The sequence below is a fragment of the Somniosus microcephalus genome, chromosome 3 (genome assembly GCF_052327205.1).
Source record: "Somniosus microcephalus isolate GS21.2 chromosome 3, FLI_Smic_1.0, whole genome shotgun sequence".
Lineage (NCBI taxonomy): Eukaryota > Metazoa > Chordata > Chondrichthyes > Squaliformes > Somniosidae > Somniosus > Somniosus microcephalus.
In genome coordinates, this window is record NC_140989.1 from 210,877,199 (window position 1) to 210,900,840 (window position 23,642).

Here is a 23,642-nt window from a genome sequence, read left to right on the forward strand (position 1 = left end):
CGGGTCGTTTTCCGAGTGGCAGGCAGTGACTAGTGGGGTACCGCAAGGATCGGTCCTAGGACCCCAGCTGTTCACAATATATATTAATGATCTGGACGAGGGAATTGGATGTAATATCTCCAAATTTGCAGACGACACAAAGCTGGGTGGGAGGGTAAGCTGCGAGGAGGATGTCGGGAAACTCCAGTACGATTTGGACAGGTTGGGTGATTGGGCAGAAACATGGCAAATGCACTATAATGTGGATAAATGTGAGGTTATCCACTTTGGTGGCAAAAACAGGAAGGCAGATTATTATTTGAATGGTAATAGATTGGGAGAAGGGGAAGTGCAAAGAGACCTGGGTGTTCTTGTACACCAGTCGCTGAAGGTAAGCATGCAGGTGCAGCAGGCGGTTAAGAAGGCAAATGGTATGTTGGCCTTCGTAGCAAGAGGGTTCGAGTACAAGAACAAGGATGTCTTGCTGCAGTTGTACAGGGCCTTGGTGAGACCACACCTTGAGTGTTGTGTGCAGTTTTGGTCGCCTTACCTGAGGAAGGACGTTCTTGCCATGGAAGGAGTGCAGCGAAGATTCACCAGGCTGATACCTGGGATGGCAGGAATGATGTATGAGGAGAGATTGTGTCGATTGGGCTTATACTCACTGGAGTTTAGAAGATTGAGAGGGGATCTCATCGAAACGTATAAAATTCTGTCAGGCCTGGACAGACTAGATGCAGGAAGGATGTTTCTGATGGCCGGAGAGTCCAGAACCAGGGGTCATAGTCTAAGGATAAGGGGTAAGCCATTTAGGACTGAAATGAGGAGGAATTTCTTCACCCAGAGAGTGGTGAGCCTGTGGAATTCTCTGCCACAGAGGGCGGTGGAGGCCAGTTCATTAAGTAAATTCAAGAAAGAGTTGGATATATTTCTTAAGGCTAAAGGGATCAAGGGATATGGGGAGAAGGCAGGGACCGGGTACTGAATTTGGATGATCAGCCATGATCTCATTGAATGGCGGAGCAGGCTCGAAGGGCCGAATGGCCTACTCCTGCTCCTATCTTCTATGTATCTATGATAGTACCCTGTTGTGTGAGACAGTGTGACCGTACCCCGTTTGTGACACATGGTGACAGTACCCTGTTGTGTGACTGTGTGACAGTACCCTGTTGTGTAACAGTACCTTATTGTGTGATAGTGTGACAGTACCCTGTTGTGTGACACAGTCGGGCAGTATCCTGTTGTGTGTGAGTGTGACAGTATCATTTTATGTGACAGTACCATGTTGTGTGACAGTGTGATTGTACCCTGCTGTGTGACACAGTGTGAATGTACCCTGTTGTGCGACACAGTAACAGTACCCTGTTGTGTGAGACAGTGACAGAACCCAGTTGTGTGACTGTATGACAGTACCCTGTTATGTGATTCTGTGACAGTACCCTGTTGTGTGACACAGTCTGACAGTATCCTGTTGTGTGACAGATGACAGTATCCTGTTGTGTGACAAAACCCTGTAGTGTGACATGGTGTGACAGTGCCCTGTTGTGTGACAGTATCCTGTCATGTAACAGTGTGACAGTACCCTGTTTGTGACAGTGTGATAGTACACTGTTGTGTGACAGCATGATAGTACCCTGTTGTGTGAGACAGTGTGACAGTACCCTGTTTGTGACACACGGTGACAGTACCCTGTTGTGTGAAACAGTGTGACAGTACCCAGTTTTGTGAACAGTGTGACAGTACCCAGGTTTGTGACACACTCTGACAGTACCGTTGTGTGACACGGTGTGACTGTACCCTGGTATGTGACACAATGTGATGGTACTCTGTTGTGTGACTGTACCCTGTTATGTGAAACAGTGTGACAGTACCATGTGTGATTCTGTGACAGTATCCTGTTGTGCGAGAGTGTGACAGTATCCTGTTGTGTGACGCAGTGTGACTGTACCCTGTTGTGTGACACAGTCTGACAGTACCTTGTGTGTGATGGTAACAGTACCCTGTTGTGTGAGACAGTAATAGTATCCTGTTGTGTGACTGTGTGACAGTATCGTTGTGTGATTCTATGACAGTACCCAGTTTTGTGATAGTCTGACAGTATGGTAGTGTGACACAGTGACTTTACCCTGTTGTTTGACGGTGTGACAGTACCCTGGTGTGTGACATAGTGTGATGGTACTCTGTCGTGTGACAGTCCCCTGTTGTGTGAGACAGTAACAGTCCCCTGTTGTGTGAGACAGTAACAGTCCCCTGTTGTGTGAGACAGTAACAGTCCCCTGTTGTGCGAGACAGTAACAGTCCCCTGTTGTGCGAGACAGTAACAGTCCCCTGTTGTGCGAGACAGTAACAGTCCCCTGTTGTGCGAGACAGTAACAGTCCCCTGTTGTGTGAGACAGTAACAGTCCCCTGTTGTGCGAGACAGTAACAGTCCCCTGTTGTGCGAGACAGTAACAGTCCCCTGTTGTGCGAGACAGTAACAGTCCCCTGTTGTGCGAGACAGTAACAGTCCCCTGTTGTGCGAGACAGTAACAGTCCCCTGTTGTGCGAGACAGTAACAGTCCCCTGTTGTGTGAGACAGTAACAGTCCCCTGTTATGTGAGACAATAACAGTCCCCTGTTGTGTGAGAACGTGACAGTCCCCTGTTGTGCGACAGTCCCCTGTTGTGCGACAGTCCCCTGTTGTGCGACAGTCCCCTGTTGTGCGACAGTCCCCTGTTGTGCGACAGTCCCCTGTTGTGCGACTGTCCCCTGTTTGAGACAGTGACAGTCCCCTGTTGTGTGAGACAGTGACAGCCCCCTGTTGTGTGAGACAGTGACAGCCCCCTGTTGTGTGAGACAGTGACAGCCCCCTGTTGTGTGAGACAGTGAAAGCCCCCTGTTGTGTAAGACAGTGACAGCCCCCTGTTGTGTGAGACAGTGACAGCCCCCTGTTGTGTGAGACAGTGACAGCCCCCTGTTGTGTGAGACAGTGACAGTCCCCTGTTGTGTGAGACAGTGACAGCCCCCTGTTGTGTGAGACAGTGACAGTCCCCTGTTGTGTGAGACAGTGACAGTCCCCTGTTGTGTGAGACAGTGACAGTCCCCTGTTGTGTGAGACAGTGACAGTCCCCTGTTGTGTGAGACAGTGACAGTCCCCTGTTGTGTGAGACAGTGACAGTCCCCTGTTGTGTGAGACAGTGACAGTCCCCTGTTGTGTGAGACAGTGTGACAGTACCCTGTTGTGTGAGACAGTGACAGTACCCTGTTGTGTGAGACAGTGTGACAGTACCCTGTTGTGTGAGACAGTGTGACGGTACCCTGTTGTGTGAGTACCCTGTGACGGTACCCTGTTGTGTGAGACAGTGTGACGGTACCCTGTTGTGTGAGACAGTGTGACGGTACCCTGTTGTGTGAGACAGTGTGACGGTACCCTGTTGTGTGAGACAGTGTGACGGTACCCTGTTGTGTGAGACAGTGTGACGGTACCCTGTTGTGTGAAACAGTGTGACATTACCTAGTTGTGTTACACAGTCTGACAGTATCCTGTTGTGTGACAGTGTCACAGTATGCAGTTGTGTGATAGTACTCTGTTGTGTGACAGTGTAACAGTACCCTGTTGTGTGACAGTGTAACAGTACCCTGTTGTGTGACAGTACCCTGTTGTGTGAGACAGTACCCTGTTGTGTGAAACAGTGTGACATTACCTAGTTGTATTACACAGTCTGACAGTATCCTGTTGTGTGACAGTGTCACAGTATGCAGTTGTGTGATAGTACTCTGTTGTGTGACAGTGTAACAGTACCCTGTTGTGTGACAGTACCCTGTTGTGTGAGACAGTAACAGTACCCTGTTGTGTGACAATACCCGTTCTGTGAGACAGTAACAGTACCCTGTTGTGAGAGTACCCTGTTGTGTGAGACAGTAACAGTGCCCTGTTGTGTGAGACAGTAACAGTCCCCTGTTGTGTGAGACAGTAACAGTCCCCTGTTGTGTGAGACAGTAACAGTCCCCTGTTGTGTGAGACAGTAACAGTCCCCTGTTGTGTGAGACAGTAACATTGCCCTGTTGTGTGAGACAGTAACAGTACCCTGTTGTGTGAGACAGTAACAGTGCCCTGTTGTGTGAGACAGTAACAGTACCCTGTTGTGTGAAACAGTGTGACAGTACCCAGTTGTGTGACTGTGACAGTACCCTGTTGTGTGACTGTGTGACAGTACCCTGTTATGTGATTCTGCGACAGTACCCTGTTGTGTGACACAGTCTGATAGTATCCTGTTATGTGACAATTATGACTGTACTCTGTTGTGTGACAGATGACAGTGCCCTGTTGTGTTACACAGTGTGACAGTACCCTGTTTGTGACACATGGTGACAGTACCCTGTTGTATGACAGTATCCTGTTGTGTGAGACAGTGTGACAGTACTCTGTGATACATGGTGACAGTACCCTGTAGTGTGACAGTACCCTGTTGTGTAACAGTACCTTATTGTGTGACAGTACCCTGTTGTGTGACAGTGTGACAGTATCCTGTTGTGTTACACAGTCTGACAGTATCCTTTTGTGTGACAGTCTGACAGTATCCTTTTGTGTGAAACAGTATGACATTACCCAGTTTTGTGAAACAGTGTGACAGTACCCAGGTTTGTGACACACTTTGACAGTATCGTTGTGTGACACAGTGTGACTGTACCCTGGTGTGTGACACAGTTAGACAGTATCCTGTTGTGTGAGAGTGTGACACTATCCTTTTGTGTGACAGTACTCTGTTGTGTGAGAAAGTAACAGTGCCCTGTTGTGTGAGACAGTGACAGTGCCCTGTTGTGTGAGACAGTAACAGTACCCTGTTGTGTGAAACAGTGTGACAGTACCCAGTTGTGTGACTGTGACAGTACCCTGTTGTGTGACTGTGTGACAGTACCCTGTTATGTGATTCTGCGACAGTACCCTGTTGTGTGACACAGTCTGACAGTATCCTGTTATTTGACAATTATGACTGTACTCTGTTGTGTGACAGATGACAGTGCCCTGTTGTGTGATAGTGTGACAGTATCCTGTTGTGTTACATAGTGTGACAGTACCCTGTTTGTGACACATGGTGACAGTACCCTGTTGTGTGACAGTATCCTGTTGTGTAACAGTACCTTATTGTGTGACAGTACCCTGTTGTGTGACAGTGTGACAGTATCCTGTTGTGTTACACAGTCTGACAGTATCCTTTTGTGTGACAGTGTGATAGTACCCTGTTGTGTGACAGTACCCTGTTGTGTGAAACAGTGTGACATTACCTAGTTGTGTTACACAGTCTGACAGTATCCTGTTGTGTGACAGTGTCACAGTATGCAGTTGTGTAATAGTACTCTGTTGTGTGACAGTGTAACAGTACCCTGTTGTGTGACAGTACCTCGTTGTGTAACAGTGTGACAGTACCCTATTGTGACACAGTCTGACAATACCCGTTCTGTGAGACAGTAACAGTACCCTGTTGTGTGACAGTGTGACAGTACCCTGTTGTGTGAGACAGCAACTGTACCCTGTTTGGCAGTACCCTGTTGTGTGAGAGTGTGACAGTATCCTTTTGTGTGACAGTACCCAGTTTTGTGAAGCAGTATGACAGTACCCAGGTTTGTGACAAGGTCTGACAGTACCGTTGTGTGACACAGTGTGACTGTACCCTGTTGTGTGACAGTACCCTGGTGTGTGACACAATGTGATGGTATTCTGTTATGTGACAGTACCCTGTTGTGTGAAACAGTGTGACAGGAGCATGTTGTGTGACAGTACCCTGTTGTGTGATTCTGTGACAGTACCCTGTTGTGTAACACAGTCAGACAGTATCCTGTTGTCTGAAAGTGTGACAGTATCCTGTTGTGTGACACAGTGTGACAGTGCCCTGTTGTGTGAGACAGTAACAGTGCCCTGTTGTGTGAGACAGTAACAGTACCCTGTTGTGTAAGACAGTAACAGTGCCCTGTTGTGTGAGACAGTAACAGTACCCTGTTGTGTGAGACAGTAACAGTACCCTGTTGTGTGAGACAGTAACAGTACCCTGTTGTGTGAGACAGTAACAGTACCCTGTTGTGTGAGACAGTAACAGTACCCTGTTGTGTGAGACAGTAACATTGCCCTGTTGTGTGAGACAGTAACAGTGCCCTGTTGTGTGAGACAGTAATAGTACCCTGTTGTGTGAAACAGTGTGACAGTACCCAGTTGTGTGACTGTGACAGTGTGACAGTACCCTGTTATGTGATTCTGCGACAGTACCCTGTTGTGTGACACAGTCTGACAGTATCCTGTTATTTGACAATTATGACTGTACTCTGTTGTGTGACAGATGACAGTGCCCTGTTGTGTGATAGTGTGACAGTATCCTGTTGTGTTACATAGTGTGACAGTACCCTGTTTGTGACACATGGTGACAGTACCCTGTTGTGTGACAGTATCCTGTTGTGTAACAGTACCTTATTGTGTGACAGTACCCTGTTGTGTGACAGTGTGACAGTATCCTGTTGTGTTACACAGTCTGACAGTATCCTTTTGTGTGACAGTGTGATAGTACCCTGTTGTGTGACAGTACCCTGTTGTGTGAAACAGTGTGACATTACCTAGTTGTGTTACACAGTCTGACAGTATCCTGTTGTGTGACAGTGTCACAGTATGCAGTTGTGTAATAGTACTCTGTTGTGTGACAGTGTAACAGTACCCTGTTGTGTGACAGTACCTCGTTGTGTAACAGTGTGACAGTACCCTATTGTGACACAGTCTGACAATACCCGTTCTGTGAGACAGTAACAGTACCCTGTTGTGTGACAGTGTGACAGTACCCTGTTGTGTGAGACAGCAACTGTACCCTGTTTGGCAGTACCCTGTTGTGTGAGAGTGTGACAGTATCCTTTTGTGTGACAGTACCCAGTTTTGTGAAGCAGTATGACAGTACCCAGGTTTGTGACAAGGTCTGACAGTACCGTTGTGTGACACAGTGTGACTGTACCCTGTTGTGTGACAGTACCCTGGTGTGTGACACAATGTGATGGTATTCTGTTATGTGACAGTACCCTGTTGTGTGAAACAGTGTGACAGGAGCATGTTGTGTGACAGTACCCTGTTGTGTGATTCTGTGACAGTACCCTGTTGTGTAACACAGTCAGACAGTATCCTGTTGTCTGAAAGTGTGACAGTATCCTGTTGTGTGACACAGTGTGACAGTGCCCTGTTGTGTGAGACAGTAACAGTGCCCTGTTGTGTGAGACAGTAACAGTACCCTGTTGTGTAAGACAGTAACAGTGCCCTGTTGTGTGAGACAGTAACAGTACCCTGTTGTGTGAGACAGTAACAGTACCCTGTTGTGTGAGACAGTAACAGTACCCTGTTGTGTGAGACAGTAACAGTACCCTGTTGTGTGAGACAGTAACAGTACCCTGTTGTGTGAGACAGTAACATTGCCCTGTTGTGTGAGACAGTAACAGTGCCCTGTTGTGTGAGACAGTAATAGTACCCTGTTGTGTGAAACAGTGTGACAGTACCCAGTTGTGTGACTGTGACAGTGTGACAGTACCCTGGTATGTGATTCTGCGACAGTACCCTGTTGTGTGACACAGTCTGACAGTATCCTGTTATGTGACAATTATGACTGTACTCTGTTGTGTGACAGATGACAGTGCCCTGTTGTGTGATAGTGTGACAGTATCCTGTTGTGTTAAACAGTGTGACAGTACCCTGTTTGTGTCACATGGTGACAGTACCCTGTTGTGTGACAGTATCCTGTTGTGTGAGACAGTGTGACAGTACTCTGTGATACATGGTGACAGTACCCTGTAGTGTGACAGTACCCTGTTGTTTAACAGTACCTTATTGTGTGATACAGTGACAGTACCCTGTTGTGTGACAGTCTGACAGTATCCTTTTGTGTGAAACAGTATGACATTACCCAGTTTTGTGAAACAGTGTGACAGTAACCAGGTTTGTGACACACTCTGACAGTATCGTTGTGTGACACAGTGTGACTGTACCCTGGTGTGTGACACAGTCAGACAGTATCCTGTTGTGTGAGAGTGTGACACTATTCTTTTGTGTGACAGTGTGACACTATCCTTTCGTGTGACAATGTGACAGTACCCAGTTGTGTGACTGTGTGACAGTACCCTGTTATGTGACACAGTCCTGACAGTATCCTGTTGTGTGACAGATGACCGTATCCTGTTGTGTGACAGTACCCTGTAGTGTGACAGGGTGTGATAGTGCCCTGTAGTGTGACAGTATCCTGTCGTGTAACACAGTGTGGCAGTACCCTGTTTGTGACACAGTGTGACACATGGTGACAGTACCCTGTTGTGTGACACATGGTGACAGTAACCTGTTGTGTGACACAGTGTGATAGTACCCTGTTGTGTGACAGTATCCTGTAGTGTGAGACAGTGTGACAGTACCCTGTTGTGTAACAGGACCTTATTGTTTGATAGTGTGACAGTACCCTGTTGTGTGACAGTCTGACAGTATCCTGTTGTGTGAGAGTGTGACAGTAGCCTCTTGTGTGAAACAGTGTGACAGTACCCTGTTGTGTGAAACAGTGTGACAGAGCCCAGTTTTTTGAAACATTGTGACAGTACCCATGTTTGTGACACACTCTGACAGCACTATTGTGTGACACAGTGTGACTTTACCCTGGTGTGTGACACAGTCAGACAGTATCCTGTTGTGTGAGAGTGTGACAGTATCCTTTTGTGTGACAGTACCCAGTTTTGTGAAGCAGTATGACAGTACCCAGGTTTGTGACAAGGTCTGACAGTACCGTTGTGTGACACAGTGTGACTGTACCCTGTTGTGTGACAGTACCCTGGTGTGTGACACAATGTGATGGTATTCTGTTATGTGACAGTACCCTGTTGTGTGAAACAGTGTGACAGGAGCATGTTGTGTGACAGTACCCTGTTGTGTGATTCTGTGACAGTACCCTGTTGTGTAACACAGTCAGACAGTATCCTGTTGTCTGAAAGTGTGACAGTATCCTGTTGTGTGACACAGTGTGACAGTGCCCTGTTGTGTGAGACAGTAACAGTGCCCTGTTGTGTGAGACAGTAACAGTACCCTGTTGTGTAAGACAGTAACAGTGCCCTGTTGTGTGAGACAGTAACAGTACCCTGTTGTGTGAGACAGTAACAGTACCCTGTTGTGTGAGACAGTAACAGTACCCTGTTGTGTGAGACAGTAACAGTACCCTGTTGTGTGAGACAGTAACAGTACCCTGTTGTGTGAGACAGTAACATTGCCCTGTTGTGTGAGACAGTAACAGTGCCCTGTTGTGTGAGACAGTAATAGTACCCTGTTGTGTGAAACAGTGTGACAGTACCCAGTTGTGTGACTGTGACAGTGTGACAGTACCCTGGTATGTGATTCTGCGACAGTACCCTGTTGTGTGACACAGTCTGACAGTATCCTGTTATGTGATAATTATGACTGTACTCTGTTGTGTGACAGATGACAGTGCCCTGTTGTGTGATAGTGTGACAGTATCCTGTTGTGTTAAACAGTGTGACAGTACCCTGTTTGTGTCACATGGTGACAGTACCCTGTTGTGTGACAGTATCCTGTTGTGTGAGACAGTGTGACAGTACTCTGTGATACATGGTGACAGTACCCTGTAGTGTGACAGTACCCTGTTGTTTAACAGTACCTTATTGTGTGATACAGTGACAGTACCCTGTTGTGTGACAGTCTGACAGTATCCTTTTGTGTGAAACAGTATGACATTACCCAGTTTTGTGAAACAGTGTGACAGTAACCAGGTTTGTGACACACTCTGACAGTATCGTTGTGTGACACAGTGTGACTGTACCCTGGTGTGTGACACAGTCAGACAGTATCCTGTTGTGTGAGAGTGTGACACTATTCTTTTGTGTGACAGTGTGACACTATCCTTTCGTGTGACAATGTGACAGTACCCAGTTGTGTGACTGTGTGACAGTACCCTGTTATGTGACACAGTCCTGACAGTATCCTGTTGTGTGACAGATGACCGTATCCTGTTGTGTGACAGTACCCTGTAGTGTGACAGGGTGTGATAGTGCCCTGTAGTGTGACAGTATCCTGTCGTGTAACACAGTGTGGCAGTACCCTGTTTGTGACACAGTGTGACACATGGTGACAGTACCCTGTTGTGTGACACATGGTGACAGTAACCTGTTGTGTGACACAGTGTGATAGTACCCTGTTGTGTGAGACAGTGTGACAGTACCCTGTTGTGTAACAGGACCTTATTGTTTGATAGTGTGACAGTACCCTGTTGTGTGACAGTCTGACAGTATCCTGTTGTGTGAGAGTGTGACAGTAGCCTCTTGTGTGAAACAGTGTGACAGTACCCTGTTGTGTGAAACAGTGTGACAGAGCCCAGTTTTTTGAAACATTGTGACAGTACCCATGTTTGTGACACACTCTGACAGCACTATTGTGTGACACAGTGTGACTTTACCCTGGTGTGTGACACAGTCAGACAGTATCCTGTTGTGTGAGAGTGTGACAGTATCCTTTTGTGTGACAGTACCCAGTTTTGTGAAGCAGTATGACAGTACCCAGGTTTGTGACAAGGTCTGACAGTACCGTTGTGTGACACAGTGTGACTGTACCCTGTTGTGTGACAGTACCCTGGTGTGTGACACAATGTGATGGTATTCTGTTATGTGACAGTACCCTGTTGTGTGAAACAGTGTGACAGGAGCATGTTGTGTGACAGTACCCTGTTGTGTGATTCTGTGACAGTACCCTGTTGTGTAACACAGTCAGACAGTATCCTGTTGTCTGAAAGTGTGACAGTATCCTGTTGTGTGACACAGTGTGACAGTGCCCTGTTGTGTGAGACAGTAACAGTGCCCTGTTGTGTGAGACAGTAACAGTACCCTGTTGTGTAAGACAGTAACAGTGCCCTGTTGTGTGAGACAGTAACAGTACCCTGTTGTGTGAGACAGTAACAGTACCCTGTTGTGTGAGACAGTAACAGTACCCTGTTGTGTGAGACAGTAACAGTACCCTGTTGTGTGAGACAGTAACAGTACCCTGTTGTGTGAGACAGTAACATTGCCCTGTTGTGTGAGACAGTAACAGTGCCCTGTTGTGTGAGACAGTAATAGTACCCTGTTGTGTGAAACAGTGTGACAGTACCCAGTTGTGTGACTGTGACAGTGTGACAGTACCCTGGCATGTGATTCTGCGACAGTACCCTGTTGTGTGACACAGTCTGACAGTATCCTGTTATGTGACAATTATGACTGTACTCTGTTGTGTGACAGATGACAGTGCCCTGTTGTGTGATAGTGTGACAGTATCCTGTTGTGTTAAACAGTGTGACAGTACCCTGTTTGTGTCACATGGTGACAGTACCCTGTTGTGTGACAGTATCCTGTTGTGTGAGACAGTGTGACAGTACTCTGTGATACATGGTGACAGTACCCTGTAGTGTGACAGTACCCTGTTGTTTAACAGTACCTTATTGTGTGATACAGTGACAGTACCCTGTTGTGTGACAGTCTGACAGTATCCTTTTGTGTGAAACAGTATGACATTACCCAGTTTTGTGAAACAGTGTGACAGTAACCAGGTTTGTGACACACTCTGACAGTATCGTTGTGTGACACAGTGTGACTGTACCCTGGTGTGTGACACAGTCAGACAGTATCCTGTTGTGTGAGAGTGTGACACTATTCTTTTGTGTGACAGTGTGACACTATCCTTTCGTGTGACAATGTGACAGTACCCAGTTGTGTGACTGTGTGACAGTACCCTGTTATGTGACACAGTCCTGACAGTATCCTGTTGTGTGACAGATGACCGTATCCTGTTGTGTGACAGTACCCTGTAGTGTGACAGGGTGTGATAGTGCCCTGTAGTGTGACAGTATCCTGTCGTGTAACACAGTGTGGCAGTACCCTGTTTGTGACACAGTGTGACACATGGTGACAGTACCCTGTTGTGTGACACATGGTGACAGTAACCTGTTGTGTGACACAGTGTGATAGTACCCTGTTGTGTGACAGTATCCTGTAGTGTGAGACAGTGTGACAGTACCCTGTTGTGTAACAGGACCTTATTGTTTGATAGTGTGACAGTACCCTGTTGTGTGACAGTCTGACAGTATCCTGTTGTGTGAGAGTGTGACAGTAGCCTCTTGTGTGAAACAGTGTGACAGTACCCTGTTGTGTGAAACAGTGTGACAGAGCCCAGTTTTTTGAAACATTGTGACAGTACCCATGTTTGTGACACACTCTGACAGCACTATTGTGTGACACAGTGTGACTTTACCCTGGTGTGTGACACAGTCAGACAGTATCCTGTTGTGTGAGAGTGTGACAGTATCCTTTTGTGTGACAGTACCCGGTTCTATGACAATGTGACTGTACCCTGTTCTGTGACAGTGTGACTGTACCCTGTTCTGTGACAGTGTGACTGTACCCTGTTCTATGACAGTGTGACTGTACCCCGTTCTGTGACAGTGTGACTGTACCCGTTCTGTGACAGTGTGACTGTACCCCGTTCTGTGACAGCGTGACTGTACCCCGTTCTGTGACAGCGTGACTGTACCCCGTTCTGTGACAGTGTGACTGTACCCCGTTCTGTGACAGTGTGACTGTACCCCGTTCTGTGACAGTGTGACTGTACCCCGTTCTGTGACAGTGTGACTACCCTGTTGTGTGACACAATGTGACTGTACCCTGTTGTGTGAGACAGTAACAGTACCCTGTTGTGTGAGACAGCAACAGTACCCTGTTGTGTGAGACAGTAACAGTACCCTGTTGTGTGAAACAGTGTGACAGTACCCTGTTGTGTGACAATTATGACTACCCTGTTGTGTGACAGATGACAGTATCCTGTTGTGTGACAGTACCCTATTGTTTGACAGTACCCTATAGTGTGACACTGTGACAGTGCCCTGTTGTGTGACAGTGTGACAGTATCCTGACGTGTAACACAGTGTGACACCGTGTGACAGTGCCCTGTTGTGTGACAGTATCCTGTTGTGTGAGACAGTATGATAGTACCCTGTTTGTGACAATGTGACATATCCTGTTGTGTGACGCAGTGTGACTGTACCCTGTTGTGTGACACAGCCTGACAGTACCTTGTGTGCGAAGGTAACAGTACCCTGTTGTGTGACACAGTGTGACTGTACCCTGTTGTTTGACAGTGTGACAGTACCCTGGTGTGTGACACAGTCTGACAGTACCCTGTTGTGTAACAGGACCTTATTGTTTGATAGTGTGACAGTACCCTGTTGTGTGACACAGTCTGACAGTATCCTGTTGTGTGAGAGTGTGACAGTAGCCTCTTGTGTGAAACAGTGTGACAGTACCCTGTTGTGTGAAACAGTGTGACAGAGCCCAGTTTTTTGAAACATTGTGACAGTACCCATGTTTGTGACACACTCTGACAGCACTATTGTGTGACACAGTGTGACTTTACCCTGGTGTGTGACACAGTCAGACAGTATCCTGTTGTGTGAGAGTGTGACAGTATCCTTTTGTGTGACAGTACCCGGTTCTATGACAATGTGACTGTACCCTGTTCTGTGACAGTGTGACTGTACCCTGTTCTATGACAGTGTGACTGTACCCCGTTCTGTGACAGTGTGACTGTACCCGTTCTGTGACAGTGTGACTGTACCCCGTTCTGTGACAGTGTGACTGTACCCCGTTCTGTGACAGCGTGACTGTACCCCGTTCTGTGACAGTGTGACTGTACCCCGTTCTGTTACAGTGTGACTGTACCCCGTTCTGTGACAGTGTGACTGTACCCCGTTCTGTGACAGTGTGACTGTACCCCGTTCTGTGACAGTGTGACTGTACCCCGTTCTGTGACAGTGTGACTGTACCCCGTTCTGTGACAGTGTGACTGTACCCCGTTCTGTGACAGTGTGACTGTACCCCGTTCTGTGACACAATGTGACTGTACCCCGTTGTGTGAGACAGTAACAGTACCCTGTTGTGTGGGACAGTGTGACAGTACCCTGTTGTGTGACAATTATGACTACCCTGTTGTGTGACAGATGACAGTATCCTATTGTGTGACAGTACCCTATTGTTTGACACTACCCTATAGTGTGACACTGTGACAGTGCCCTGTTGTGTGACAGTGTGACAGTATCCTGACGTGTAACACAGTGTGACAGTACCCTGTAGTGTGACAGTGCCCTGTTGTGTGACAGTATCCTGTTGTGTGAGACAGTATGATAGTACCCTGTTTGTGACAATGTGACATATCCTGTTGTGTGACGCAGTGGGACTGTACCCTGTTGTGTGACACAGTCTGACAGTACCTTGTTGTGTGCGAAGGTAACAGTACCCTGTTGTATGAGACAGTAATAGTATCCTGTTGTGTGACTGTGTGACAGTACCATTGTGTGATTATGTGACAGTACCCAGTTTTGTGACATAGTCTGACAGTACCGTTGTGTGACACAGTGTGACTGTACCCTGTTGTTTGACAGTGTGACAGTACCCTGGTGTGTGACATAGTGTGATGGTACTCTGTTGTGTGACAGTCTCACAGTATCCTGTTGTGTGCCACAGTCTGACAGTATCCTGTTGTGTAACATAGTCTGACAGTACGCTGTTGTGTGACACAGTCTGGCAGTACCTTGTGTGCGAAGGTAACAGTACCCTGTTGTGTGAGACAGTAATAGTATCCTGTTGTGTGACTTGTGACAGTACCATTGTGTGATTACGTGACAGTACCCAGTTTTGTGACACAGTCTGACAGTACCGTTGTGTGACGCAATGTGACTGTACCCTGGTGTGTGACAGTGTGACAGTACCCTGGTGTGTGACAGTGTGACAGTACCCTGTTGTGTGAAATAGTGTGACAGTATCCAGTTGTGTGGCACAGTCTGACAGTACCCTGCTGTGTGACACAGTCTGACTGTACCCTGTTGTGTGACACAGTCTGACAGTACCCTGTTGTGTGAGACAGTAACAGTACCCTGTTGTGTGACACAGTCTGACAGTATCTTGTGTGATAATATGACAGTATCCTGTTGTGTGACATAATGTGATGGTATCCTGTTGTGTGACATAGTGTGATGGTACCCTGTTGTGTGACAGTGTAACAGTATCCTGTCATCTGAGACAGTGTGACAGTGCCCTGTTTGTGACACATGGTGACAGTACGCTGTTGTGTAATCATCTGAGACAGTGTGACAGTGCCCTGTTTGTGACACATGGTGACAGTACGCTGTTGTGTAACAGTGTGACAGTACCCTGTTGTCTGACAGTGTGGCAGTATCCTGTTGTGTGACAGTACCCTGTAGTGAGACGCAGTGTGATAGTACCCTGTTGTGTGACAGTACCCTGTTTGTAACACAGTTGGACACAGTCTGACAGTACACTGTTGTGTGACACAGTCTGACAGTACCATGTTGTGTGATACAGTAACAGTAATCTATTGTGTGATTCTGTGACAGCACCCTGTTGTGTCACACAGTCTGACAGTACTCTGTTGTGTGAGACAGTGACAGTACCCTGTTGTGTGAGGCAGTAACAGTACCCTGTTGTGTGACTGTGACAGTACCCTGTAGTGTGACAGTGTGACAGTACCCTGTTGTGTGACAGTCTGATAGTACACTGTTGTGTGACAGTACCCTGTTGTGTGAGACAGTGTGACAGTACCTAGTTGTGTGACACAATCTGATAGTACCCTGTTGTGTGACAGACAGTATCCTGTTGTGTGACAATATGACAGTACCCTGTTGTGTGACAGTGTGACAGTGCCCTGTTGTGAGACAGTGTGACAGTGCCCTGTTTGTAACACAGTGTGACACATGGTGACAGTACCCTGTTGTGTGACAGTACCTTATTGTGTGATAGTGTCCTGCTGTGAGTGTGACAGTGTCCTTTTGTGTGACAGTGTGACAGAACCCTGTTGTGTGACACAGCCTGACAGTACCCTGTTGTGTGACTGTGACAGTACCCTGTTGTGTGAAACAGTGTGACAGTACCCTGTTGTGTGATTCTGTGACAGTACTCTGTTGTGTGACAGAGTAAGCCAGTATCCTGTTGTGTGAGTGTGACAGTATCCTTTTGTGTGACAGTACCCTGGTGTGTGACATCGTGTGATGGTACTATGTTGTGTGAGACAGTAACAGTACTCTATTGTGTGATTCTGTGACAGTACCCTGTTTGAAACAGTGTGACAGTACCCTGTTGTGTGACAATATGACAGTACCCTGTTGTGTGACAGTACCCAGTTGTGTGACACAGTGTGACAGTACCCAGTTGTGTGACAGTACCCTGTTGTGTGAGACAGTAAATGTACCCTGTTGTGTGACAGTACCGTTGTGTGATTCTGTGACAGTACCCAGTTTTGTGACATGGTCTGACAGTACTGTTGTGTGACACAGTGTGACTGTACCCTGTTGTGTGACAGTCTGACTGTACCCTGTTGTGTGACAGTCTGACTGTACCCTGTTGTGTGACACAGACGGTACCCTGTTGTGTGAGACTGTAACAGTACACTGTTGTCTGACACAGTGTGACGGTACCCTGGTGTGTGACATAGTTTGATGGTACACTGTTGTGTGACAGTACCCTGTTGTGTGATACAGTCTGACAGTACCCTGTTGTGTGACACAGTCTGAAAGTATCCTGTTGTGTGAGACAGTAACAGTACACTGTTGTGTGACACAGTGTGACTGTACCCTGGTGTGTGACACAGTGTGACAGTACCCTGTCTTGTGAAAGTGTGAGAGTTCCCTATCGTGTGGCACAGTGTGACAGTACCCTATCGTGTGACACAGTATGACAGTATCCTGTTGTATGACAGTGTGACAGCATCCTGTTATACAGTGTGACCGTAACCTGTAATGTGACAGGGTGACAGTACCCTGTCTTGTGACAGTGTCACAGTACCATGTCATGTGACAGTGTGCAGTACCATGTCATGTGACAGTACCCTGTTGTGTGACAGTGTGACTGTGCCATGTCATGTGACAGTGTGACAGTACCCTGCCTTGTGACAGTATGACAGTACCCTGCCTTGTAACAGTGTGACAGTACCATGCAGTGTGACAGTACCCTGTCTTGTGACAGTGCGACCGTACCCTGTTGTGTGACGATACCCTGTTGTGTGACAGTACCCTGGTGTGTGACACAGTCTGACAGTACCCTGTTGTGTGAGACAGGAACAGGACTCTATTGTGTGATTCTGTGACAGTACCCTGTTGTGTGACAGTACCCTGTTGTGTGACAGCATCTTGTTTGACAGTGTGACCGTACCATGTGACAGTGTGACAGTATCCTGTTGTGTGACAGCATCCTGTTTGACAGTGTGACAGTACCCTGTCATGTGACAGGGTGACAGTACCCTGTCATGTGACAGGGTGACAGTACCCTGTCATGTGACAGGGTGACAGTACCCTGTCATGTGACAGGGTGACAGTACCCTGTCATGTGACAGGACCCTGTTGTGACAGTGTGACTGTACCATGTCATGTGACTCAGTGTGCAGTACCCTGTCGTGTGACACGGTGTGACAATACCCTGTCTTGTGACAGTATTCAGTCTTGTGACACAGTGCGACCGTACCCTGTTGTGTGACAGTATCCTGTTGTGCGACACAGTGTGACTGTACCCTGTTGTGTGACATGTGACAGAACCCTGGTATGTGACATAGTGTGATGGTACTCTGTTGTGTGACAGTACCCTGTTGTGCGACACAGTCTGACAGTACCCTGTTGTGTGAAAGTCTGACATTACCCTGTTGTGTGAGACAGTGTGACAGTACCCTGTTGTGTGAGACAGTGTGACAGTACCTAGTTGTGTGACACAGTCTGAAAGTACCCTGTTGTGTGACAGTGTCCTGTTGTGTGAGACAGTGTGACAGTACCCTGTTGTGTGAGACAGTGTGACAGTACCCTGTTGTGTGAGACAGTGTGACAGTACCCTGCTGTTTGACACAGTGTGACAGTACCTAGTTGTGTGACACAGTCTGACAGCACCCTGTTGTGTGACACAGTCTGACAGTCCCCTGTTGTGTGACACAGTCTGACAGTCCCCTGTTGTGTGACACAGTCTGACAGTCCCCTGTTGTGTGACACAGTCTGACAGTCCCCTGTTGTGTGACACAGTCTGACAGTCCCCTGTTGTGTGACACTGTCTGACAGTCCCCTGTTGTGTGACACTGACAGTCCCCTGCTGTGTGACACTGTCTGACAGTCCCCTGTTGTGTGACACTGTCTGACAGTCCCCTGTTGTGTGACACTGTCTGACAGTCCCCTGCTGTGTGACACTGTCTGACAGTACCCAGTTGTATGACACAATCTGACAGTACCATGTTGTGTGACACAGTCTGACAGTACCCTGTAGTGAGACAGTAACAGTACCCTGTTGTGTGACAACATGACAGTACCCTGTTGTGTGACAGTGTGACAGTACCCTGTTGTGTGACAGTGCCCTGTTGTGTGAGACTCTGACAGTACCTAGTTGTGTGAGACAGTCTGACCGTACCTAGTTGTGTGACACAGTCTGACAGTACCCTGTTGTGTGACAGTACCCTGTAGTGTGACACAGTGTGACAGTACCCAGTTGTGTGACAGTCTGACATTACCCTGTTGTGTGAGACAGTGTGACAGTACCCTGTTGTGTGAGACAGTGTGACAGTACCTAGTTGTGTGACACAGTGTGACAGTACCCTGTTGTGTGACACAGTGTGACAGTACCCTGTTGTTTGACACAGTGTGACAGTACCTAGTTGTGTGACACAGTCTGACAGCACCCTGTTGTGTGACACAGTCCGACAGTATCCTGTTGTGTGACAGTACCCTGTAGTGTGACACAGTCTGACAGTACCCTGTTGTGTGACAGTCTGACATTACCCTGTTGTGTGAGACAGTGTGACAGTACCCTGTTGTGTGAGACAGTGTGACAGTACCTAGTTGTGTGACACAGTGTGACAGTACCCTGTTGTGTGACACAGTGTGACAGTACCCTGTTGTTTGACACAGTGTGACAGTACCTAGTTGTGTGACACAGTCTGACAGCACCCTGTTGTGTGACACAGTCCGACAGTACCCTGTTGTGTGACACAGTCTGACAGTACCCTGTTGTGTGACACTGTCTGACAGTCCCCTGTTGTGTGACACTGTCTGACAGTCCCCTGTTGTGTGACACTGTCTGCCAGTCCCCTGTTGTGTGACACAGTCTGACAGTACCATGTTGTGTGACACAGTCTGACAGTACCCTGTTGTGAGACAGTAACAGTACCCTGTTGTGTGACAACATGACAGTACCCTGTTGTGTGACAGTGCCCTGTTGTGTGAGACTCTGACAGTACCTAGTTGTGTGAGACAGTCTGACCGTAACTAGTTGTGTGACACAGTCTGACAGTACCCTGTTGTGTGACAGTACCCTGTAGTGTGACACAGTGTGACAGTACCCAGTTGTGTGACAGTAACCTGTTGTATGTCACAGTGTGACTGTACCCTGTTGTGTGACAGTGTGGCAGTACACTGGTGTGTGACATAGTGTGATGGAACTCTGTTGTGTGACAGTATCCTGTTGTGTGACACAGTCTGAAAGTACCCTGTTGTGTGAGACAATAACAGTACCCTATTGTGTGACAGTCCCCTGTTGTGTGACACAGTATGACAGTACCCTGTTGTGTGACACAGTCTTCCAGTATCCTGTTGTGTGACACAGTTTGACAGTAGCCTGTTGTGTGACACAGTCTGACAGGACCCTGTTGTGTGACACTGTCTGACAGTACCCTGTTGTGTGAGACAGTAACAGTACCCTATTGTATGACACAGTCTGCCAGGACCCTGTTGTGTGACACAGTCTGACAGTACCTTGTGTGACACAGTCTGACAGTCCCCTGTTGTGTGACACTGTCTGATAGTCCCCTGTTGTGTGACACTGTCTGACAGTACCCTGTTGTGTGACACTGTCTGACAGTACCTTGTGTGACACAGCGTGACAGTACTGTTGTGCGATTCTGTGACAGTACCCAGTTTTGTGACACTGACAGTGCAGTTGTGTGACATTACCCTGGTGTGTGACATAGTGTGATGGTACTCTGTTGTGTGACAGTACCCTGTTGTTGGACACAGTCTGACGGTACGCTGTTGTGTGACACAGTCTGACAGTACCATGTGTGATACAGTAATAGTAATCTATTGTGTGATTCTGTGACAGTACCCTGTTGTGTAACACAGTCTGACAGTACCCTGTTATGTGATGCAGTCTGACAGTACCCTGTTGTGTGAGACAGTAACAGTACCCTGTTGTGTGACTGTGTGACAGTACCCTGTTGTGTGACAATATGACAGTACCCTGTTGTGTGACAATTTGACAGTATCCTGTTGTGTGACAATATGACAGTACCCTGTTGTGTGACACAGTGTGACAGTGCCCTGTTGTGTGAGACAGTGTGACAGTGCCCTGTTTGTAACACAGTGTGACACATGGTGACAGTACCCTGTTGTGTGACAGTACCTTATTGTGTGATAGTGTTCTGTTGTGAGAGTGTGACAGTGTCCTGTTGTGAGTGTGACAGTGTCCTTTTGTGTGACAGTGTGACAGAACCCTGTTGTGTGACACAGCCTGACAGTACCCTGTTGTGTGACTGTGACAGTACCCTGTTGTGTGAAACAGTGTGACAGTACCCTGTTGTGTGATTCTGTGACAGTACTCTGTTGTGTGACAGAGTAAGCCAGCATCCTGTTGTGTGAGTGTGACAGTATCCTTTTGTGTGACAGTACCCTGGTGTGTGACATCGTGTGATGGTACCATGTTGTGTGAGACAGTAACAGTACTCTATTGTGTGATTCTGTGACTGTACCCTGTTTGAAACAGTGTGACAGTACCCTGTTGTGTGACAATATGACAGTACCCTGTTGTGTGACAGTACCCAGTTGTGTGACACAGTGTGACAGTACCCAGTTGTGTGACAGTACACTGTTGTGTGAGACAGTAAATGTACCCTGTTGTGTGACAGTGTGACAGTACCGTTGTGTGATTCTGTGACAGTACCCAGTTTTGTGACATGGTCTGACAGTACTGTTGTGTGACACAGTGTGACTGTACCCTGTTGTGTGACAGTACCCTGTTGTGTGACAGTCTGACTGTACCCTGTTGTGTGACAGTCTGACTGTACCCTGTTGTGTGACACAGTCAGACGGTACCCTGTTGTGTGAGACTGTAACAGTACACTGTTGTCTGACACAATGTGACAGTACCCTGGTGTGTGACATAGTGTGATGGTACTCTGTTGTGTGACAGTACCCTGTTGTGTGATACAGTCTGACAGTACCCTGTTGTGTGACACAGTCTGAAAGTATCCTGTTGTGTGAGACAGTAACAGTACACTGTTGTGTGACACAGTGTGACTGTACCCTGTTGTGTGACAGTACCCTGGTGTGTGACACAGTGTGACAGTACCCTGTCTTGTGAAAGTGTGAGAGTTCCCTATCGTGTGGCACAGTGTGACAGTACCCTATCGTGTGACACAGTATGACAGTATCCTGTTGTATGACAGTGTGACAGCATCCTGTTATACAGTGTGACCGTACCCTGTAATGTGACAGGTGACAGTACCCTGTCTTGTGACAGTGTCACAGTACCATGTCATGTGACAGTGTGCAGTACCATGTCATGTGACAGTACCCTGTTGTGTGACAGTGTGACTGTACCATGTCATGTGACAGTGTGACAGTACCCTGCCTTGTGACAGTATGACAGTACCCTGCCTTGTGACAGTGTGACAGTACCATGTCGTGTGACAGTACCCTGTCTTGTGACAGTGCGACCGTACCCTGTTGTGTGACGATACCCTGTTGTGTGACAGTACCCTGGTGTGTGACACAGTCTGACAGTACATAGAAACATAGAGATAGGAACAGGAGTCGGCCATTCGGCCCTTCGAGCCTGCTCCGCCATTCAATGAGATCATGGCTGATCTTCGTCTGAGATCTTAGCTGATCTTACCAGTTCAGTACCCCGTCCCCGCCTTTTCTCCGTAACCCTTAATCCCCTTAGCCTTCAGAAATATATCCAATTCTCTCTTGAAAATATTTATTGAATTAGCCTTCACAGCCCTCTGTGGCAGGGAATTCCACAGGCTCACCACTCTTTGAGTGAAGAAATTCTTCCTCATCTCTGTTTTAAATGATTTGCCCGCTATTTTTAGACTGTGGCCCCTGGTTCTGTGCTCCCCTGCCATTGGAAACATTCTCTCTGAATTCAGCCTGTCCAGGCCTGCCATAATTTTATATGTTTCGATGAGATCCCCTCTCAATCTTCTAAACTCCAGTGAGTACAAGCCCAAACTATTCAATCTCTCCTCGTAGGTCATTCCCGCCATTCCAGGTATCAGCCTGGTGAATCGCCGCTGCACTCTTTCCATGGCAAGAACATCCTTCCGCAGATGGGGCGACCAAAACTGTACACAATACTCCAGATGCGGTCTCACCAGCACCTTGTACAGCTGTAGTAAGGTATCCCTATTCCTATACTCGAACCCCCTTGATATGAAGGCCAACATACCATTTGCCTTCTTAATCGCCTGTTGCACCTGCATGCTCTCCTTCAGTGACTGGTGCACAAGAACACCCAGGTCCCTCTGCACTTCCCCATCTCCCAATCTATTGCCATTTAGATAATAATCTACCCTCCTGTTTTTACCCCCAAAGTGGATAACCTCGCATTTATCCACATTATAGTGCATCTGCCACGTATCCGCCCATTCCCCCAACCTGTCCAAATCGCACTGTAGCCTCCTGACATCCTCATCAGAGCCCACCCCTCCTCCTAGTTTAGTGTCGTCAGCGAATTTGGAAATATTGCATCCAATTCCCTGATCCAGATCATTTATATATATTGTGAACAGCTGGGGTCCCAGGACAGATCCTTGCGGCACCCCGCTGGTCACTGCCTGCCACTCCGAAAACGAGCCGTTTATTCCAACTCTCTGTTTTCTATCCGCCAGCCAGTTCTCTATCCACGTTAATACTTTGCCCCCAATCCCATGAGCCTTAATTTTGCATGATAATCTTTTGTGTGGAACCTTATCGAAGGCTTTCTGGAAGTCAAGGTACACCACATCCACTGGCTCTCCCCCATCTATTTTACCAGTTACTTCCTCAAAAAATTCCAGCAGATTAGTCAAACACGATTTACCCTTTGTAAATCCATGTTGACTCTGTCCGATCCTTTCCCCATTTGTCAAGTGCTCCGCTATTTTATCCTTAATAATGGACTCTAGCATTTTGCCCACAGCCGATGTAAGGCTTACTGGTCTATAATTCCCTGCTTTCTCTCTACCCCCCTTTTTAAATATTGGGGTAACATTAGCTACCCTCCAATCCACGGGTACTGTTCCCGAGTCAATGGAGTTCCGGAAGATGATCCTTAGAGCATCTGCTATCTCCAGGGCCACCTCCTTAAGTACCCTAGGATGTAGTTTATCAGGCCCCGGGGATTTGTCGGCCTTCAGTCCCCTCAACTTACCCAACACCATATCCCTAGAGATACTAATTTCTGTCAGCTCCTCCCTCTCATTAGTCCCTATGTTTGCCGATATTCCTGGGAGGTTATTTGTGTCCTCCTTTGTGAATACAGAACCAAAGTATGAGTTTAATTGGTCTGCCATTTCCTTATTCTCCATTATATATTCTCCCGAATCGGACTGCAAGGGACCGACTTGGGATTTTACC

The 23,642-nt window shown here is 47.5% G+C and overlaps 1 protein-coding gene across 1 annotated transcript in view; it reads left to right on the forward strand.

Annotated features, from left to right (window-relative positions):
• Positions 1-23,642, forward strand: part of LOC147121689 (roquin-1-like) — a 414,634-nt gene that overhangs the window by 53,686 nt on the left and 337,306 nt on the right. The window lies entirely within an intron of this gene.